Raw genomic sequence first — 6,478 nt, forward strand, 5'->3', positions numbered from 1 at the left:
GACACCTCCTGAGTGCATCCTGTTCTCCTTGAAAGATGTTCACAGTGTGGATTGTAGGTCATAGCTATGTCTTCTGGAGTGAAAAGTATGCAGAAAAAAGAGGTATTTTCAAAGACCTTGCTTTGCCAAATGTAGACATTAAATGGATTGGTCAGAGAGGGTTAAAGTGGCACCAATTAATGCCTTTGGTGAAAACCTTTCTACATCTGCCACAGCCTAACCTTATTATTGTGCACTGTGGTGGAAATGACCTAGGCACTTTAACTGGGGTAGATCTGGAAATGCTTATTAAGGACACCTTTCTGCAATAGATGTCACTTTTTCCACAAACTGCCTTTGTATATTCTAATACACGGGTACTCATAGTACGGCCCGCGGGCCGCCTGAGGCCCGGCAAGCCTCCCTTGGCGGCTCGCGGACCTTAATGACATCGTACCCGTGGTTAAAAAAACATTAAAATAATGAGTGTTCCTAAACACTGTCCGGTTGCACCAGCGCAACTCTGTCTCTGCTCTGTGGGGGCCGGGCGTTCCAGGGATAGTCCGAGTGGAGCTGCGGGGCCTCAGAGGAGGTGAAAAACAACAATTGATATGCAAATGGTCTTTTAAAGACCTGTGAAGTGCTCGGGTGCGGCTGTTGGTGTGCCCTGGAAGCTGCGTCAGCCGGTTGGCACACACGCAGTGTGAGATGACAGAGGATGACAAAGGGAGGTAGAGGGAGGGAGACAGAGGGAGGGAGAGAGGGAAAAGGAGGGAGGGAAAAGGAGGGAGGTAGAGGGAGGGAGACGGAGGGAGAGGGAGGGAGGGAAAAGGAGGAAGGAACAGGGAGACAGAGGGAGGGAGCCAAAAGGGGTTGAGACGGAGGGAGAGGGAGACAGAGGGAGGGAGCCAAAGGGAGGGAGACAGAGGGAGGGAGACAGAGGGAGAGAGGGTGACAGAGGGAGGGAGAGAGAGAGAGAGAGGGTGACAGGGAGGGAAAGGGAGGGGGAGGGAGAGAGAGAGGGTGACGGGGAGGGAAAGGGAGGGGGAGGGAGAGAGGGTGACAGAGGGAGGGAAAGGGAGGGGGAGGGAGAGAGAGAGAGAGGGTGACAGGGAGGGAAAGGGAGGGGGGGAGAGAGGGTGACAGAGGGAGGGAAAGGGAGGGGGAGAGAGAGAGAGGGTGACAGAGGGAGGGCAAGGGAGTAGGAGGGAGAGGGTGACAGAGAGAGGGAAAGGGAGGGGGAGGGAAAGGGAGAGAGAGAGAGAGAGGGTGACCGAGGGAGGGAAAGGGAGGGGGAGGGAGAGGGTGACAGAGGGAGGGAAAGGGAGGGGGAGGGAGAGAGAGAGAGAGAGAGAGAAAGGGTGACAGGGAGGGAAAGGGAGGGGGAGGGGGAGAGGGTGACAGAGGGAGGGAAAGGGAGGGGGAGGGAGAGAGAGAGGGTGACAGAGGGAGGGAAAGGGAGAAGGAAGGAGGGAGAGAGAGAGAGGGTGACAAAGGGAGGGAAAGGGAGGGAGAGGGAGAGAGAGGGTGACAGATGGAGGAAGGGGGGAGAGAGAGGGAGGGAAAGAGAGGGAGGGAAAGAGAGAGAGCGAGTGTATATGTGTGTATATATATATATATCGGGTCTGGAGGCTCAGTGGATGTAGGCGTCCGCTGCAGGGACCTGTGTTCAACCTCGTGGTCACAGTTTTTTTGTGGCTTTAGCCCCGCCCCTCCCCCACTGACCCCGCCCCCACCAGTGCGGCCCTCGGCCACAAACCACACTGTAAATTTGGCCCCCGAGAGAAAGTTTGTGAGTACCCATGCCCTACACGAACACCCGGACTCGCTCAGCGCTTCCAGACCCTGCCATAGCTCAGTCCCCCGCCCCCACCCCCCTTGAGGCCCACCCCGCCAGGCTTGCGTAGAGTTGACGTCACTAACAATGCATAGGTGTATACTTTATTCCAGTCCCCTCCACACGTTCGTAAGCTCGCCCCCTTGTTTCTTGTTTTTTATGTCGGTAGAATTGTGTACCGGAAGTCGGTGGAAGGATGCCTGCTGTATGGAGTGTGTTCCACTGCCACGTCAAGCCGTTACAAAAAGTAGCGTTGGCCACAGGCACAGATCCGGTTTTGTCTACTCATTCATGGCAAGCAAGTACATTTGAAACTTATAATAATAATAAAAAAAACATTTCCTCAATCCATTTTCCCATCGTCATAAAAATAATAATTGGAAGTGCTTGTTTACAAAATGCACCCCCTGCAGTGGAGGTTGCCATTTTGAAGTTATGTCCTCTCACTTCAGGAAGCAGCAAAATCCATCGCAGTACTTTTTTTTTTTACAAAGTATCCCTGCAGTGACACCAGTCATCCTCGAGGTACCGCAGCTCTTGTTACAAAGGATGATAGTCCATCCCCGTTCTTGTTCACAAAATCGTCCTGAAGTGGCAGCAGCCATATTGGAAGGACAGAAACCTCTTTTCAGGAAGGCACCTGCCCTCCTCCGCCATACTTTTTTTTTTTACAAAATACCCCTCCAATAATGACTTCTGGGAGGCACTCCCTCTTCAGATAGAAAGACTGCCCATTGCTGTCCCTGCACTCAAAATATGATTTAAGAGATGGCAGCTATTTTGAAAACACTGCCACTTCTTTTTAAGCAGGAGCACAGGCTAACATCCTCCTTGCTTTTGAGGTCAGAGGCAAACTTGCCTCTCTTGATACACCTGTGCTGGCTCAGAAATCCAGCGGTCCATTTTCTCCCAACTGCGCAGCCTTCCCCTACTTTGGAGGGATGACCACCAAGGGCGGCCCCCTCTTGGGCCGCCACATTAAGACCTGGGCATCATTGGCATTGGGTTTCACAAGTGCATTGGGTGGGATGGTTTCCATCCGGCTGAGCAGCAGGAGCTGCTCCTGCTGAGTCCTTCCCACCAGCCTGGCCCGGTGGCCCAGCATCTGCCCTGGGTCCACCTCGATGTCCACCCTCATGCGCCACTTGATGGTTTGCAGGACGATCCTCTCCTTGGAGGCGGTGTTCATGGCCACCAGCCAGGTGGTGAAGCTTTGGTCTCTCTTGATGCGGGTGAGGAGGGGCATGTTGCTGTCGCTCACGGGCACAGCCCAAGTCACGCTAGGGTAGAAATTGTCATTCATGCTGACGCAGAACCTAGAGATTTTGCTAGTGGGGCCCATCAGGGTCACAGTTTCAGTGGTGTTCCCATACCAAGGGTAGCTGACGCCGTCTGAGTCGCTGATGGCTTTTACCTTTCCCTCTCAGAGATCAGGAAGCTCCCAGCTTGACCCTCGATGCTTATCCCCGAACGCTGGGGGGCGGCGTTGGGGAAGGTAAACCGCTCAGGGTGGTGTGCAGTGAATCCTTCCAAACTAACATGCCCCTAGGCCCTTCTTGGTGGAACAAGGGACAGATTTTGGGTTCGGTTTTGAGTTTCCTTGTTTCTTCTGACAGCACGGTGTTGCCACACCGCGGAAGTGCTCTTCCCGTTGCTTGGAGCAGATGAGCGCCTTGATCTCCTCCATTACAATGCATTATATTACAATGCACACTAATACTACGCATACTATTACTTCACATATTTTTTTCTTATTTTTTTCATTAAATTTCTTTTTTTATTAATAGTATAACCAAACCCCTGGAATGGGAAGCAAGGGAAAGAGGGGTTTTGGGTGGGGGAGTATTAATACTTGGTTATTAAAATAAATACTCTGGTATTAAAATTAATGCTCAGGTACTTTTGAATGTTCTGATCAATTTTAATACCCAAGTAATAATAATAAAAAGTAAACAAATGTTCACAAAAACCAAAATAATGAATAAATACAGAGTACAAACATTGATAAAGAGAGATTTTACACCCACCAATTTGAACCATTTTAAAATGAGAGTCCATCAACTATTTTTATAAATGTCCCTCATCCTGCAACATGACAAAATGGCTGACATTCAATGAAGATATGTTTTAATGAACATATTAAGACATAACAAAATAATTATACATTCTGTCAGGTTCTGAATCTCGAGAAAAAACTGTTTTCAAAATATATTTTCTTTAAATTATTGTTTACCCTTAAAAACGTATAAAAGCGGCCGTCAACCATTTTGAGCACAGTGGTAAACTGACTTTCACGGTGACCACACGCATTTTTCGAGCGAGAGAAGAATAAAGCATTTGATAAGCCTAACAGTGCCATCAACAGACAGAAGTAAGTGTGCGTTTTAAGTATTTAAGGAACACAATAATAACACATAAATCATAAATACTAACAAGTATTTTACAAAAATGTTCTCCAGCATTTGCTCAATTTAAAAAACAGCAAGAAAGTTAAAAGAGATACTACCCAGCAAATAAATTCTTTAGTCAGTAAGAAACAAAAAATTGATAATTTTAAGAGAAATAAATAAAATTAGGCATTTTATAATAGATATATATATATATATATATATTATCTACTGGCGGTCGCCAGTAGATAGTTATAGTTAGGACCGTGTTTCCATAGGAAATCTCAAAATTCTATTTTGAATAACTTTGGCGCCGGTTGACGAATCGTCGCAAAATTTTCAAAACTAATGGGGCGCTCCGCTCAGCTCCTACCCTGAAAGTCTCGGGGTGATTCGTCAAGTGGAGGTCGAGAAAAAAGGGGGGTCCCAAAACGCGTTTTCCCCATGCATTTTCCCATAGGACCTTTAGACACAGCTACAGCCCGAACGGCTGAACAGAATTACTTGAAATTTGGCAGAGAGGTAGCCATAAGGTCAAGGAAGTGCCTTTTGCAGGTCTGGTGTAAATCTGTTCAGTATTTCCTGAGAAAATAGCATTTAAAAGCATATCAATATCTATACGCGCGCAGGGTGCGCGCACTGTGCAAGCCCTGTGCGCGCACCCTGCCTTGCGCGAGCGTAATTCTGATTGGTTGTTACATGTTTGTAAACATTCGAATCGGTCGAAATCAGGAATTATCGGCCGCCATTTTGTCTGTCGCACTGAAAAGGAAAGGTGGAGAACGTGAATAGGGGGCAGGGTAGGGAGTTCTTGACCCCCTAGCCATTGTCAGGGGGTCACAGTAGGACCACGAAGGGCAAAAAAAAAAGATTTAAAATTTTTTAAAAAACATCGCGAGGTGCGCGCACTCTGCGCGCACCCGAAGAAAAACATTTAAAAAAATAGAAATAAAAATCAAGTTTAAGTGTTTAGATATTAGGTGGCTCTAAAAAGAGCCCTTGTGTTCATTGAGTGTTTTTCGGTACCTACAAGTAAGTACCGATGCAGAGTCTAAAGTTCAAGAGGAAGACTCTGTTCCCTTCATCATTGAAATGTACACCGTCTCCTCTATAAATGTCTTGCATGTTGTAACGCAAGTTGTTGTGGTATATAGAACCCATACCATAGTCTCTGAGGAAAGCAGAAACAGACTTATTGACGTGCTTTCTTGCTTTGTCAATCTGCGGACAAAATTGGTTGGACCAGTTCCACTTTTGCCTTTGGCATATATTAGAACATGGGTACTCACAAACTTTCTCTTGGGGGCCAGATTTACAGTGTGGTTTGTGGCAGAGGGCCGCACCGGTGGCGGCGGGGTCAGTGGGGGAGGGGGGCATGGCTAGAGGGGTAAAAAAACTGTGTCCATGAGGTTGAACACAGGCCCCTGCAGCGGATGCATTCGTCCACTGAGCCACCAGACCCAGCATACACACTTCTCTCTCTCTCTCTCTCTCTCTCTCTCCCTCTCTCTCTCTCTCTCTCTCTCTCTCTCTCTCTCTCTCTCTCTCTCTCTCTCTCCCTCTCTCTGTCTCCATCTCTCTCCCTCTCTCTGTCTCCATCTCTCTCCCTCTGTCTCCCTCCCTCTCTCTATCTCTCTCTCTCTCTGTCTCCCTCCCTCCCTCTCTGTCTCCCTCCCTCTCTCTCTCTCCCTCCCCCTCTCTCTCTCCCTGTCTCCCTCTGTCTGTCTCCCTCTCTCTCAGTCTCCCTCCCTCCCTCTCTCTCTTTCTCCCTCCCTCTCTCTCTCTCCCTCCCAATGTCTCCCTCTCTCTATCTCCCTCCCTCTGTCTCCCTCCCTCTGTCTCCCTCCCTCCATCTCTGTCCGTCTGTCTCCCTCTGTCTGTCTCCCTCCCTCTGTCTGTCCCCTTCTGTCTCCCTCTCCCTCTCTCTCTCTACCTCGGTCTCCTCTGTCTGTGTCTCCCTTTCTCTATATCCTTCCCTCTGTCTCCCTCTGTCTGTCTCCCTCTGTCCACCTCCCTCTGTCCGTCTCCCTCTGTCCGTCTCCCTCTGTCCGTCTCCCTCTGTCCGTCTCCCTCTGTCCGTCTCCCTCTGTCCGTCTCCCTCTGTCTCCCTCTATCTGTCTCCCTCCCTCTGTCTCCCTCTCTTTCTCTCCTGCTTTCTGTCTCCCTCTGTCTGTCTACCTCTGTCTGTCTACCTCTGTCTGTCTACCTCTGACTTTCTCCCTCTGTCTCCCCCTGACTCCCTCCCTCTGTCTCCATATGCCTCTCTCTGTCTCCC

General features: G+C 49.2%; 1 pseudogene; it reads right to left on the bottom strand.

The window, feature by feature from the left end:
• Positions 1-2,699: 2,699 nt before the first annotated feature.
• On the bottom strand, positions 2,700-3,503 carry LOC146798819 (protein FAM78B pseudogene; annotated as a pseudogene).
• Positions 3,504-6,478: the final 2,975 nt, after the last annotated feature.

The sequence above is a fragment of the Triturus cristatus genome, chromosome 9, assembly GCF_964204655.1.
Source record: "Triturus cristatus chromosome 9, aTriCri1.1, whole genome shotgun sequence".
Classification (NCBI taxonomy): Eukaryota; Metazoa; Chordata; class Amphibia; order Caudata; family Salamandridae; genus Triturus; species Triturus cristatus.